The 15465-nt window shown below is 39.4% G+C and overlaps 1 protein-coding gene and 1 long non-coding RNA gene across 4 annotated transcripts in view; one reads left to right on the top strand and one right to left on the bottom strand.

Moving 5' to 3' along the window:
• The window catches only part of LOC105253920 (protein vein), a 320393-nt gene that overhangs the window by 130291 nt on the left and 174637 nt on the right, over positions 1-15465 (top strand). The gene's annotated exons all lie outside the window — the stretch shown is intronic.
• LOC112637831 overlaps positions 1-15465 on the bottom strand; it is a 110272-nt gene that overhangs the window by 33980 nt on the left and 60827 nt on the right. The window contains exon 2 of the long non-coding RNA XR_003122761.1: positions 3677-3916. This is a non-coding gene — a long non-coding RNA (uncharacterized LOC112637831). The remainder of the gene's footprint in view (positions 1-3676; positions 3917-15465) is intronic.

The following is a 15465-nucleotide window of genomic DNA, read 5'->3' on the forward strand; positions in this document are numbered from 1 at the left end:
AATATATTTAATATATTATAAATATATATTTTTTTCCTGCAGAGTCTCTGATTATCAGAGTACTTCGCGTGCTCGATATATCGCGCGATCGCGATGCGTCAGTTCGGGAGGTGCCAGTTTTCCTCCTCCCTATTCAAATCGGCTTTCACTCCGAAGATTCCTCCGTAAAAGCGATGTCTGAAAATGCAACAGACACCGCACGCGGCGGTGCTCGTTCCTCGCGCGGACGATCGCGCACATTCCGAGCTTCTCGTGGCTTTGATGGGTTCTCAAGACCGCCCTTTCCCTGTAGTCTCCCTCTCGAGCGTCTCAACAACGGCGGCTTCTCGTCTAAAAACGGAACCCCATCCGCGTTTTTATCCGCCACTTTACGTTCCCTCTAGATGCGCAAGCAACTTGATTCATTGATCCCGCGATCAGCATGTTTCGCACGTTTCGGATCATGCGTCAAATTCACAGATGCTCGATCTCAAATTAATCTCTCGCTTATTTCTGTATTACGGTCTTTATTTATCCTTATTGCGAGAAATCTATTTTCAAGAACTGTTTCATCGTGGATTTTAAATAGGGGATGTTTTGTTTAGGCTCTCGAATACTTTAAAAAGTGAAGTGAAGAAAAAAACTGGAAGAGTGAACTCTCTATAGGGCTCGCTAGGTTCTAGTATCTATTTAATGATTGTATGCACTTTACGACTAATACAATTTCCTTCTTCAGAGAGTTTTTGCTCTTGCGAGAAGTCTCGTCGCGATTGTACGCAGCATCGCGCCGAGATTTAATGGCGAGCGCGCGGTTGGCTTTGCCGACCTTAAAGTTTGTAATTTGCATGCATTTGCTCGCGGCGTTGTGTACGCGTGTAAAAATCGCCAGGAGGTGAAGACTGCTCCTTTTTTCCAACGCAACAAAAAGATCGGCCGGGAGGAGGGGAAACGTTCACCGCAACGACATATATTATGACGTACTTTAAAAGATTAAACGGTTGCATATAATATTTAATAAACCAACTTTAAAAATTTCAGGAGAATTTCTTCGCAAGAGAAAGAAGGGAAAAGTGATAAAAATAATTTATAATTCGAATTATGAATATAAAAGATGACGATTCAAACTCACACTACATTTTTGTGTAAAGACTATTATTTTTCACTTAGCATCCATATAAATCCGGCAGATCATTTTTAGCAATTATTTTATGCCCCGGTGTTGAGCCTGGCTAGCTTTTCCTTAAAACCAATGGCTAAACCGCTGAACAATAATTTATATACACTAATGCGCATCTAAGTAATACCGGTTAATTCCTCGGTTTACCCCCGAGTGGTCGCCCGTATAACCCCTGTTAACCTCTTCCCGCGATTAGCGCTATCATTAAATGGGATCGGCGTTACTAAGGGATTGCGATAAAACTTGAGTGACTGTTATGGAGCGACACACGATTCGATATCATAATAATTCAAAGTGGAAATGGATCATTAACAGCGAGCGTATAATGGGCAAAAAGTTAGAGGGATAGTGGGATAGGTGGGTTGGTCGCTCGAGAGACCTCGAATTTCTCTCCAGCGAGAACGAGTCACGTGATTCACGAACGGCAGAACGATAAAGCGTATTCTTTCCGACGATCTTTCTAGCCCCGAGGGTTCGATCTCTCGCCTCGTTCTCGGATTGCGGAAACCCTTAACCCTTGGTGCCGCGAGCGTCAAAAGAAAGAAATAAACCTCGAGTTGCACGATCAGAGGGAACAGGTAGAAAGATACCTAACGAGTAACATGTTTTCTTTTCTTTTTTAAAAAAAATGGACAGTTTTTCTCAACTTAAACGGATGAAAATTAAAATTCGACACGCGACTCTAATAGACTCTGAAAGCTGTTTAAGAATTTGATCGCGTTATATTCACTGAATTGATTGATAAATAAATTTTTTCAAGAGAAACTTCAGTTCTGTTTCAGCAATATTAAAATTTAACCGAGAGGGAAGGATATATTTATCACATTATATCCTTCATCCATAAAATTGGACGTTTACATTTATTACATTCATCATTTTTATTACTTTACATTCTCATCGCGTTTCAGTGATGTAAGCATAAATTATACGGACCATATTAAAGATTTATTTTCTTTCTAGAAGGAAAAGAATTCTTTTTTAAAAAGAATCAAACTCGCATCGGTTAATGCGAGAGAGATTTAAACTTTTCCATCATATCGCACACATCTCGTGTACTCTTCTCTTTACGATTTATTTAAAAATTAATTTATTAAAAAAGGAGGGCGATTGAGGAATTCGGAAGCTTAAAGAAATGCATTTACGTATATTTCAGAACGTCGTATTCCCGACGAAAAAAGAATCACAGAAACTTCGCCCTTAATTCTTTCGATAAGACAGAGAAATCCCTTTTGCGCGTCGCCGATCGACGAATGATCAGTTCGAAAGAGCCATGCGACGTCGCGTCGGTGCAACGCGACAGGGCTTTGACAGTCCGGATCGTTACACATGACTGCGAATCGATTATCGAAATGTATCGTGCCATTGACGTATGCATACACATACGCACAAATACATACATACATATATATATATATATATATATATATATATATATACAAATATATGTGTACATGTCGCGAACTCTGTCGTAACACGCGACCGATGCTCGCGCTCTCAACAAGGGAATATCGTGCCGTCTGCGTGATTTAATGCGCCGCGCATTCGCGTGTGCGGCGCGTAAAAGGATTACGGGAAGGTGCAAAAAAAAACGCACACGCGCGCGCGCAAAAGAGAAAAGCAAGAAAAAAATCGATGGCCCCCGTGATATCCAGTACGACTGCGGCGCGATCGCGGATATAGGATCGCTGGATTTTCGGCGTATCCTTTCCGCATTGAAAAATATCGCGTCTATATCAAATTCGAATTTTTAACTAACAGGGCAGATAAATAACTTGGCCGTTTGCGGATACGCACGCACCCACGCACGCACGCATACGTATATACGAATACAGACGAACACGAGCAATAAAATAAATTACACAAAGCGCATCGGATTTTATTCCGTCGGACTATGCGCGGAATATCTCACGTGGAGATTTGGACTTTTTGCCCCCCCACCTCTAGCGAAATCCGCGCTCCTTTTATTCGAGCGTGTAACCTCCGCCCGGAGATATAACGCATGATTTAGGACAGTACGGTTGCAATATGTCCATTTCAATTTCGTGTTGTTCTTCGTCAAGCTGTTTTGGAAAAAAAGGAAAAAACATCACCGGCGGGGGACATTCGATACCACCCGTTATACGAGTTCGATCTTTCATTCGTTGGAATACTATATTTATATTCATACACACTCATATATCCTCCTATGCAAAGGAGGAGAGAGAAAAACATAGACGTGTGTTCCGTTTGGCAATCAAGCATAAAGCGCTTCTAAGATGGTTAAGCTTTACTTGTCAAAACTGACCATTTAGTTAAAAGCAATCTTGACTAAAAGTATCGAATATTCTGATAATATTAAAAATATTGATACAATTATACTTGACTATAGTTTTATAGCGTTCATTAATTATGATTATATATTCATGTTATATTTGGGAAAGCTTACAATGTTATAAATCTACTGAACTCATCTCGATACTCGAGGCTATGAAGGGTTGAGGACTCTCGAGTTTCAAGCCCGACAACATAAAATTGACTCACCATGACGACGCATTCGCCATCACAGCCTTTACGATGTCGCGTCTCGACGCCTAAGTCGCGTACAGGATCGTCCATCCATTCGAGGGATGATCAGCGACCTTTACGCGGACCGGGGGTGAAAGCATCAGCAGCCAGGATTAAAGCGCGCGGTCGGCCCTTCTCCTTCGGTTCGTTTGATCCGCGTCGCGTCCTCCTGGCGCCAGTCTCGATCGATCTTGTCTCTGTGCGATATCTCGTAAACTGTGAACGAAGGGAAGGAGTGTTTATTGTTATCCCAGGGCAAAACCCTCTCTTGGGACGAGAGGAGAAAAATATATAGCGAATGACAAGCCATATCGTGAATTAAGATCGTTACATGTGTATGTTGAATGAGCGTATAAATGTATAATATATCTTTTAATTTTAACTAACGACTCGATTCACTTGTATCGATAAGTATAATAATGTGTATTCGTATGTAATTAATTTGTGTTAAAGACTCCATTAATATACACGAGATAGAAAAAATTATTAATTTAAATGCATGCAAAAAAATAAAATTACATGACGCGAGCTTTTTATATTTCTGTAAATTTTAATCTTGTGGAAAAAATTATTAATAATATTTATTTTACATTTTTTTGAAAGATACGTAGTGCGTCAGAATATAAAATAAAACTTATGTAATATTGTGTTACAATTTTGATGCAAAATAAAAGATAATATATGTATAAAATAAATATAAATAAATATAATATAATAAATAAAATGTAAAATAAAATATTCTTATACTTTTATGCTATATTTCGATTATAGGATAGTTAAATAACTGTAATAATTTGCTTTAGAATTAAACAAATTGTCGAGAATGCGAATATATTAAAGAGAAGAAAAAGAGAAGATGATAAAAAGAAAAGAAAGATGGAGCGTGAAACGCGCTATCATCCGTCTCTCCATCATCTCCCTTTTTCTCCCTATCATCTCGAAAAACCGGATGCATCCAAAGTGCAATGCTTACAATTCCTGACCGACGTTTCCACGATAAAATGGAGCGCGATGAGCACGTCAATCCTGAAAAATGATGAACGTATGCGTGCGAGTCACGACGCCGCCACTTGCGATCGCGACGAGCGCCAAGGGACCTGCCGAAACTTTTCCCTTCAGATGCGAAAATTTTGCTCCTCTTTGCTCATTTTTTCGAAGGAAAGGAGGGGAAAAGGGTTTCCAGCTGCGTGATTGACGAGATCGACGTTACGCCGGGCATCCAGAGATGACGAACGGTTTTTGCGGTATCGCGTCATCCGTTCTCATCGTTCCCCCAAAACAATCCCCCTCGCAAATCGATTCTTGCTACACTCAATGCGTTGGCAAAAGCAATGTAGTCGAAATGTTAATTACGATCACAGGACAATTAATGACGAAGATAAAAACCTTCGAATTAATCATCATGATTGTCAAAATGTGATTGACATTCTTTTCTGTTAACAGAAAATTAATTTTTTTGAAATATATTTGATGTTATCGAAAGTGGAAACGATCTTATCGAAACTAGAGGCAATTTTGACACAAGATAAATAAATTCTAACTTATTTATTCTACTAAAGATCGATCGATCGATTGCAATGATATACTTGTATAACATCATGTGGCACAAATAAAATATCGTAAGGATGCGTCATGATATTTATGTTACAAGGATAGTGAATATGAGAAACTAAAATTCCTAGGGAGAGTAAAAGAAATCAAGGACGTCTTATCTTCATTGAGAAAGAGAATAAGCAAGGAGTTGAGGAAGGGCAATAAACGGCGATATAAAGTAGCGAAAATCTGCGAGTTGCGTTTTCTTGGGCTGAGAACAGAGCGCGAAGATAAGACGCCGAGGATAAAAGGGAGAAATATAACTGCGAGATAGGTAGAAGAACATAGTGTTGCTAATTTGATGCCAGGATACGATGCGCACCAGTTATCGCGCCACGACTTACTTCACAAGCGAAGCGCGCGCGTAGGCGGTTTTCCGCGGCTTTTCCGACGCGAGTATTTTCATTTCGAGAATGACCCACATCTCCGTGTGAGCTTACCTCTCTTCATTTATAATTGCTACAGAGTTACTCGGTATATTTCGGGATTTCAGCTCACGAATATATTTTCTTATGCATTAAACGCGCGATTTTTTTTTTAAATCGATTACGTCTCTATTTGTGGCTTTTCTTTTAATTTTGTTGGTGTTTTAGCATCGTATCTCGAAACTGGAAAGTAAGGAAAGGTTAAGACTTTAGAAATCCAAGCTGAAATATCACGAGTAACGTGGATACGCGACAGGGAAAAGCCGCGAACGCGGGAAAATGCGGGACGGAGAGATAACGAAAGCGTAATTTATTATTTCGCGACCGCGGAACAATAAAGGGTTGTCTCGGGGTGGATGTAAGATACAAGGCCGGCGGGTAATTGAAATTAATAAGCGGAGGAGAGAATAGAGGCGGCGATCTCAACGGTAATTAAATCTGCCTTTAAATCCGCTTAGATAAACGCTTATCCGACGAACGCAGGCTCATTCGCGTAAATTCCAGTCATTGTAAAAAACGATCGAATCGGTTAGCATATTTTTATGGTAATAGAGTTAAAATATATAATTATAGCTATAATTATATTGTTATAATTAAATTATTATAATTATAATTAAATTATAACAATGCTATAATTATGCCCTATTTCAGCAACGAATTAGTCGATTTCGATAAAATAATTTTTCGATAAAATAATGCATACATTTCAATTAAAATCTTATTAAAATAATATTTCAAGAAAGTAATTTTTTTGAATATCGTCCTTGCAATTTTTTTAGTTTTTAAAATTTATTAACGATAAATCATTGCTCGAAACAATAATTAATAAAATAATAAAATTATTTAGCGATCGTTATTTGAAGTAACCATGAGATTTATATCGGTCTTTGATATATGTGTACGGTATCTCTCGCAGAATTAAATCATCCTGTTCCTTCTGCGAGAGACGTCAAATGTTCTTTCTTCGAAGAACAATGGACTAGAACGTCTTCCTAGCAAGAAGACGACGGCATTCTCCTTCGAGCAGTCGGCTCTATTAGGAGGAAGCTTGCCGGAGTAATAATATAGATCGCGAAGAGGTTCCTGGGTCGCCCTTGGCAGTTTCCTCAAGTACTTAAGAGGTAATACAACAAGAAGCGTTAATTGATCCTTTAGAACGACTAAATTAGTCAGCAAATTTGTTTAAAAAATCTTCAACTTCCAAGTAAGTCCGGGGCATATCTTTCAAATTATAATTCATCTTCTCGATTAATATTTCTTAAAGATAAACTGCAATTCTATTATGCATATATTGACTATTATATTTTATAGAAAAGCTAAATATAATATATATTTTTTTTTCGTTCATTATATAAACGATTAAACCAATATATACCAATATATTTATTTTATATATTGAAATTACGACAGTCTAAGGTTAATCATTTTTTCTTTAATGATTCATGCATATATACATCACATGAAACTAATATGTAAATATTATGCAAATCTTTTGCAAATATATTTAAACAATATAATATTAATCACACATATAGAGCAGAATAATAATTAAAAAGTTTCTATAACAATCTCTAAAATGTACTCCTTTTTTTTTAAATTAAATATTTTCTACTCTAAAGAGTGAACATATTATATTTATAATACTCTCTCAATTTTCACTCAATTTTCTTTCAATTCATCTCCTGTTTGATAAAAAAACCTCGTATCTCCGGAAAATAACATTTATAAAAGTATATTTTGAGGTTGTTGTTACCTGCATATTCGGGTGCGTCACAATCAAATTTCGCGTGTATCTTTTTCATTACTATATGTATTCAACTTCTTTGGAGCTTCGAATTTCTCCTCCGGTGAGGGAGTTTCCGCTCTTGCGATAAGGGAAGCTACGCGCGGCGGAAGTGGTTGGCCCGGGCCGACCCTAGGGCGATCCTTCGGAAGGATCCGAAGACGCGCTCTACATCGGGAGTTCGGTCGCTTGCTGAGATTGAAATCCCATGGGACGGTAACGCCTTAGCATCTCTTCCTCTCTCGCACGTCGATACGTAGAAATACATCCCGCATGCTCTCCTCCGAGGCTCCGAGGATCTGCGGCTTCGCTCCCCCTTCCCTCCTCCCTCTCAGCTTCCCGCCATCCTTTCCCCGCGCTTAGAGAAATAGTTGCCGAGAGCTGCGCGGACGACGGCGGGGAGGGAGGAGGAGGGAGAAAGGGGAGCTGTCGTGAAGCGCCGAAATATATTCAGACGACATTTACAAGCCAAATTGAAGGGAATAGAGAGGCGCCGCCGCGCCAGCGCGAAAGACAAATTGATTTTGAAATGGCGGGAGAGCGAGAGGAACACGTCGCGAGAGAGGAGAGAAGAAGCGCGGGCAGGGTGTAGGATTGGGGTGGCACAGCCCAAAGAAGGTGCAGCCAAACGGTTGCAACCGCCGAACGATCCGCCAGCGCCACACGCGGCATTTGACAATTATTCAAATTACGACGAAATCCATTTGAACATCGGGAGAATCACGGGCGACGCGTCATCTCCTCTGGAGCGAATGCCCTCCGAATGTGAATCGTGAGATTTTACGATCGAAGTAATTAATTTGACGACCCTCCAGGAAGATGATCACTCGCAACCTCGGTATTCCACGAAAAAGAGGTCGAAGACTTATTAAGCAATCTCTAAAATCTCTAAGGAAGAATCTCGACAGAGAGTAATGAAAAATAACATATAATCTATCTATTATTAACGACGATAACAAAGATTGTGAAATAATATCAACTTTGTAGGATATTTTATTCTATTCTAATCATTTTACTTTAACCAGAGGCGAGCCTTATGAGATATATAGATTTTATTTCTTTTGCGGATTGTATTAAAGATCGGAAGTAACATTTTCCCGAATTCAATTCGCCATCACATTATGTCGCTTCTCGAAATCATCGCCGATTACTCACTCCTCTGTCAATTAGCACATTCGTGGCAAACAGTTTCGCGCGCGTCAAATATTTGTCCCGAAAGATTACACGTTACATTTAGATGGGAGGGAAGGGGAGGCGGGGAGATCGAGCCGAAAGCGCGTTAATTGAAGCGAGTAAATTAATCGGAAGGGCGATTAATATACGGTCGCTCGCGACTTATTATTCGCGCGTATTCATGCGGTCGGCTTGTTCCCTCATTAGCGGCCGACCAAATCTCCCGAGATACGATATCGGAAACTTCCGCTAATCAGGGCCGAGGTCCTTAACTCGATGGGTCAATAAACCGCGCGGCTCGTCGGCCAATTCGAATGCATCACGCCGAGCGTGTTACCGGCCAATGTTAACTCGCCAAGGCAAACTGCGAGACCGCGGCAGTCGGGGAATAATTGCAGCCGATGACCCGAAATGTGTGGCCGTTTCGGTAAATTCTAAAGCGCGACCCGCTGCTCGCCTCTCGCCGACGAGATAGCGCCCGGTACACTCGGGATCCGAGGGGATATTTCGCGGATTTTAACCGAGACACGACCGGGTACCCCGTTTCTTCTCTCTCTTTTTTTTTTTATTTTTTTTAGCGGCTCGCAATTAAGCTCTTAGACAATAGCACCCCCGCTCGTTTTAATTCCGCTTTCTACACATTGTTTTTTCTTCTCTTTATCCTTCCTAAGCATGAATAATGCATCTGTCTCGTCTTAAATGCAGAAAGTGCAAGAGAGCGAATTTCAAGGGACGAATTTGCATTCGGTTTAAAATATGCTGGTGTTTTTTGCCTGGACATTTTTAAGAGTCTCATTTCGCTAATTGTAATTTTATCTCATATTTTTCCAGAGGAAATTAATTTCACAATAAGCGATCTTGCACGTACATAAGAAAAGAGAAAGTATCTATTTGCGTTTCTCTCGCATTATCTCCGAACAATGTTCGGTATAAACTTCACTCGCGGGACGCTCTAAAAAAAGGAGAAAACTGGATCGTTTTCGAGTAGCGGGGGAAGGGACCTTATATCCCTTATAAATTATAAAACGATCCGAATGAGATAGGTAGGTGTAAACATCGCGGGGGCGCCTTCACTTAGTCAATGGCTCTGAAACTTTGTTAAAACGGGCTAAAGTGGCTTCAACCCCGACAGTCACGAAGAACAATTTACATGCCGCGCGTAACACGCCCGGCATACCATGCTGCAAAGCAAAGCGACGAAGTCTGAACCCACCCTCGCGCTCGCTCGCTCGCGCGCGCGCGCGCGTCAATCAACCCCGATGTCGAGGTTACCACCGCCGGGGTTACCGTCGTGCTACGTAAGTGTTTACTCCTGTGTGAGTACTTAGACTCGTAAGCGCCGTAGATACCCGAGTACCTACCCATCTATCTACGTACGCGCGTATGCCTATGTAAACCGCGTAGCTACGTGACGGAGCGCGCGCATCCAGCCGTCTGCAAAATTGCGCGCGCGGTCCGTGATGCAAAAGTGCACTTTGCAACTGGAGTTCTCTCCTCGTCTTAGCTACAAGAACAATAAATTTCGTTAATCAATTATAAAGTGGATATGCCCCGAGATTTGTCGGTAGCGAGCGTTGCATCCACGTTTAAGGTGGCGCTCGTAGATTGCGAGAAATTTAATTAAGCCACATCAGAGACACGTTTCGAGGTAGGAAAATTATGAAACACATATATATATAGCGATCATATGTATCTGGTGGAAATACAAGCGTTTAGCATCGTGTTCCCTAATTTCGCGGGAGCTTAACGTAACCGCCGTCAATCACCGTGGACTTGCGAGCGATTTGCGCAATTTCTACAATTACGCGTATTGTTTCCGTTGCGCGTTCGTGTCTTCGTGGGGAGAGACGCGCGTTTACGCGCCTCCATGCGTGAACGGCGTGTACGCACATTGAGCCATGCGGGGTGTCGTACGTCCGCCGGACATGCATGCACGATCGACGACGACACCTTGTTCGGCCGCCCTCCCCGATAATTAACGCCCGCCACATGCCACGGTCATTAATTCGCCGATTCTACACGCCGGTATGTCCGGTATGCCTTTGATGACATGTGACAGCCGTGAAAGCGGCTCCGGCTGCTGGGGTTTCCCTTCGAGCGTTCAATTCCTCGATCTCCTTGGAGAGAAGAAAGGCCTCCTAATTAACACCGTCCGTATCCCCAGAGAATTGAATTGTAGTAATTATTAATTTATATTATTATTAATTTCAGGGATTTTTATTTTTTCCTATTATTATTTTAGCGTAATTATTTTAATTATTTCTCTGTTCCCTTCAGAATAATTAGGAATAATTTAATTATTACGAAAAAAGAAGAAGAAAGAGGGATATCTAAGATTCTTGATTATTTACGACTTCCAAAACGTGGAACCTATTGTATAACATAGATACTGAAAGGGTTAATTGGCGCACAATGGTTGGCGATAAAGTTTAACAGTGGGTGACGGTTCAACTATCGATCGACGTAACTTTCGCAGACTATCGACGTTAAAATTACTCAACCCGATCGCGCGAACTTGGTTTTAAGCGCGAAAACTTAAGGGCCCTCGCGCTGAATGGGTCTACAGAGGAGCGTCGATAGTGAAACGAATAATGAGAGATAATCGGATTTCATTGAACCGTATAACTGTAATTGACGCATAACAGGATTATCTCTCGTTGTAGGACGATGAACGATGCGGGAGGATCGGGAAGGAGGACGGGGGAGGGGAAAATTTCCGCGTACTCGCGAATTTATTCAAACGATATTCTAACGTTCGACAACAGTTCGTTTCTAATTAAGAGTCGCCGTTTCATAGTTTCTCGCCGAGAGAATTATTTCCCGTATAATTACGAATGGGTAATTATACGGAAATAATTAATTCCCCGGACAAAGGCAAACAGAGGAAGCCAGGCTTTTGCCACCCCATATCGCGATGTAAGGACACGCGTTATGCGTGTGGAATATTCGATAAGAGGGATTCGTGGGCGGTAAAAAACGCGGATTATATTCTAAGAACGGGAAATCCATGGCTGGACCGGGGAATGCAATATCTATCGCGGTTCCTTTTTTCTTGCTCGTCGATAAAAGAGGTCGACGGAAATCGCGCTTAACTCACGCGAAATCAGGACCGACTTATCGCGTCCTCGAAGAAGCGGCGAGATTACGAGTAACGTAAAAAAAAAGGAAAGAGGGAAAGGTCCGTCCTCTTAGCGTAGGGAAGGAATATATCTTTTTCATTTTCACGGATCAGCAAACGAACGAAAACAGCTGAAGCTGTCATTGCGTGTCGAAAAAAGATCCAGGACTTGAGTGTCGCCACGCAATTTCGATATGATTTTCCTCTGAAATTCGCGCGAGGAGAAAAAATATCATTTCAAGAAGTCGTATCGATATTTGAGAAGTTAATTGAAAATTAAAAAATCGAAGAAAAAAGCTTAGATGACGAACGATCGAAATAGATAAAGCGCGAGTGAAATGAAAGTGAAAGTGTCGGATATTTTTTAAGGATATCGTTTTGAGATAGTAATATTCATCGCAAAGTTATTTCGCGATGATTGATCTCCTTTTTCCCACCGATAATGGAGCCGTGTTCTTCGATTTTACATGCGGCCAAGATTGTTCTTGCGCGCGGTGCGAATAATCGACTATAATAACCTCCGCTTTATGGTCAGTCGTCGGTTCGCTCTATTACACGAGGGTCCCGTGTTTCCGTTTAATATCACACGCGCATGATAAAAGAAACCGCGTTCAAACATTGTGCGCGAATAAAAAGAACGTACAACGTGTGTAAATACTGTAATAATCCGATATTTATCAATATCGTCAATATCATCGCACAAGAAAATATTTTATTTATTTTTAACTCATAAGAAATTAAGATTCTCGCCTCCCTTTTCTTTCAATTCATCTTATTAATATTAATACATCCGAAAATAATACTATTAAGGAATGACATTTAATTCTTCTCTTTTTGCATCAATTACCGATTTGTGGCAATTTGAGCACAATAACAGATTTTGTAATTGTGATTTATTTCGCAGTGGAATTGGGATATCTCGTTAAGCAAATAATCGCTCTTGTCAGTCGCTCTTCTTCGAAGACAAATTCACGAACTCTGAAAGCTGAAGACGTGTACGAAATCGCGTTGTTAAGACCCGTGGAAGAAAGTTCTCATTAAGGAGCTTCTCTCAGAATACATCTCTACCAGATTTCTGTCGAATTAATCTCTCTCTCTCTTTCTCTCTCTCTTTCTCTCGAAAGAGAGAGAGAGAGAGAGAGAGAGAGAGAGAGAGAGAGAAAGTCGGGAGAACTCGCGTCTCGTGACGTTTGATCTTCGATCGGTACTTCTCGCGAATCACTCGATTACATAAAAGTTAAAAAACGTACTACGAGGATCGAAAAAACTACTTCTATTAAATGATCCGCATCATAATTTCTGAAGCAGCGAAGTCGAGAGTCGACAACGACGCTTCGACGTCGAGACACCAGTTTGCTAAGTCGGTATCTCGTTAGCGGAGCTTCGAGATTATCAAGGAAGTAGAGAATGAGAGAGTAGAAGAAGAGGTAAGAAAGAGAGGCGACATAAGACGGAAGGGAGAAGGAGCGGGGAATCGAGAAGCTTTCCGTTGGGAAAGCGCGGAAAACAGCGAGATCATCCTTCGCCGATAAATCTCGAGATCTATTTCGAGGACTCCGTAAATTAATCCGTCGATCTGACTTTTCCGTTCCGCCGCTTGATTCTAATCTGCAGCAGGCATTTCACGGATGCCGTCGTAGAGTTCTCAACCTTTCACACTACCCTTGGTGACAGATATCCGTTTTCTCCTTCCCTTTCTCTCTCGTTACCCGATGAAGATCTTCGTTGCTGAAAGAATTCTCGACAGATGGGTCTCAACAAACCGCATGAGGAGTTAATAAATGATGAATACATCTGTCTCGAACTTTCTTTTCCATTCCCTTTTTTGACATTTATATTGAAGAATCGTTTCGTAATTTTTAAATCGGAAAATATACGTCCAATAGGAAGAATAATATGCGAAGTAACATCAATAATATTTACCATTTTAAATATTTCTAAGGTGTTCTAAATACATATAATAGTCTATATTTTCCAGCTCGCATTCTTTCTAGAAAATGAGAAATTTAAAATGACAACTCAAAATGTTACTAATATTATTTTGGATGTTATTCTCTTCATTAGACGTGTTTTCTCTGATTTAAAAAAATCAAGGAACGTTTCGTATAAATCAAAAAGTCAGTTATCATTTTAAATGTCTTTAATATTTTTTCGAAAGATAGTGGAAAATATGATTACGAAACAATATTATTAGGAAACCTTAGAAATATTTAGAATATTTTTTGATACAATTAAATGTAAATTGAAACGGGATTGTACGTTCATTTATTGTTTTATACTACTTTAAAAATATTGTGCAATTCTCTCTAATCTTCTCTCTAATCTATTTTCCTTTCTCAACAGATAGATCTTGACAAACTGCATAAGGAGTTAATAAATGATGAATGCATCTGTCACGAACTTTCCTTTGCATTTCATTTTTTGATTTATACGAAACGTTCCTTCTGATTTTTTTAAATCAGAGAAAACACGTCTAATGAAGAGAATAACATGCAAAATAATATTAGTAACATTTTGAGTTGTCATTTTAAATATCTCATTTTCTAGAAAGAATGCGAGCTGGAAAATATAGACTATTATATGTATTTAGAACACCTTAGAAATATTTAACAAATTTTTTGATGTCATCCAAATTAAAGATTGTGTGTTCTGTCAATTTTTTGTTTTATACTACTTTAAAAAATATATTATATACACATATGTGTGTGTGTGTGTGTGTGTGTACAATTTTCTTTGTTTTTTCTTTCTTTCTTACTGAAAATATTAGTTTACTTGGTATATTTATTAAGAATAAACAATATGTACGCACACAACTTTAAATATTTGTTTTTATAAAGCAAAAACTGGATTGTGCATCCCAAAAGTTAGAAGAAATATTTTTATTAAAAATATTTGTGTATAAAAAATTCGAAATATATTTGTGTTTAGGCACAAACTATCCAAAACTATCAAAAAATATTTATATTGTTGCTCGAGCTTACTCTCTCAGCGAGTTTGTCTAACCTGACCTCTGGCAACAGAAATACAGACAAGCAAACAATCGTACTCGTAAACTTTTCGAATATTTTAATTCCTCTTGTATACAGTTTGTAAATATCGCGAATATTGCGCTCAGACAACAAATATTAATGTACGTAGCGTAAGTATTAATGTTTCGCTGTTACCATTCTGTGCACATAGAACAATATTTGAAGAATCTATTCACAATTCAAGTTCTAACGTTATTTTAAAGTTACACATAATTTCATTTCGAATAATATATATTTAGAAAAAAATTTTTTTCCCTCCTTTTCTTTTTCCGAGAACAATAGAATCTTTTTTTAAATTATATATATATGAGGAAAATAAACAAGATTTATTTTGATCTTTTATAATGTATTCACATTATCATTTTTGATAGTTTACCACGATAGTTTATCTAATTTTGTTCCATTTATATATTTCGAGAAATAGGAATTTATCACATCGTCAATAATTCGCTATCGATTCTCGAAATGTCACAGTCGCAATTATGTTTTTCTCGACGAAAACGCGTCGATAAATCGCTGCGGAAAAGGGAGAAAAAAGATGTAATTGCGATTTTATCGCACCGGTAAGGACGTAAAACACGGAACGAGAGAAATCAAAAAAGGGAAAGGGGAGCAAAAAAGAGGAGATATAAAATATCAGAGAT

This window comes from Camponotus floridanus, unplaced genomic scaffold, assembly GCF_003227725.1.
Source record: "Camponotus floridanus strain SB8 unplaced genomic scaffold, Cflo_v7.5 scaffold21, whole genome shotgun sequence".
Classification (NCBI taxonomy): Eukaryota; Metazoa; Arthropoda; class Insecta; order Hymenoptera; family Formicidae; genus Camponotus; species Camponotus floridanus.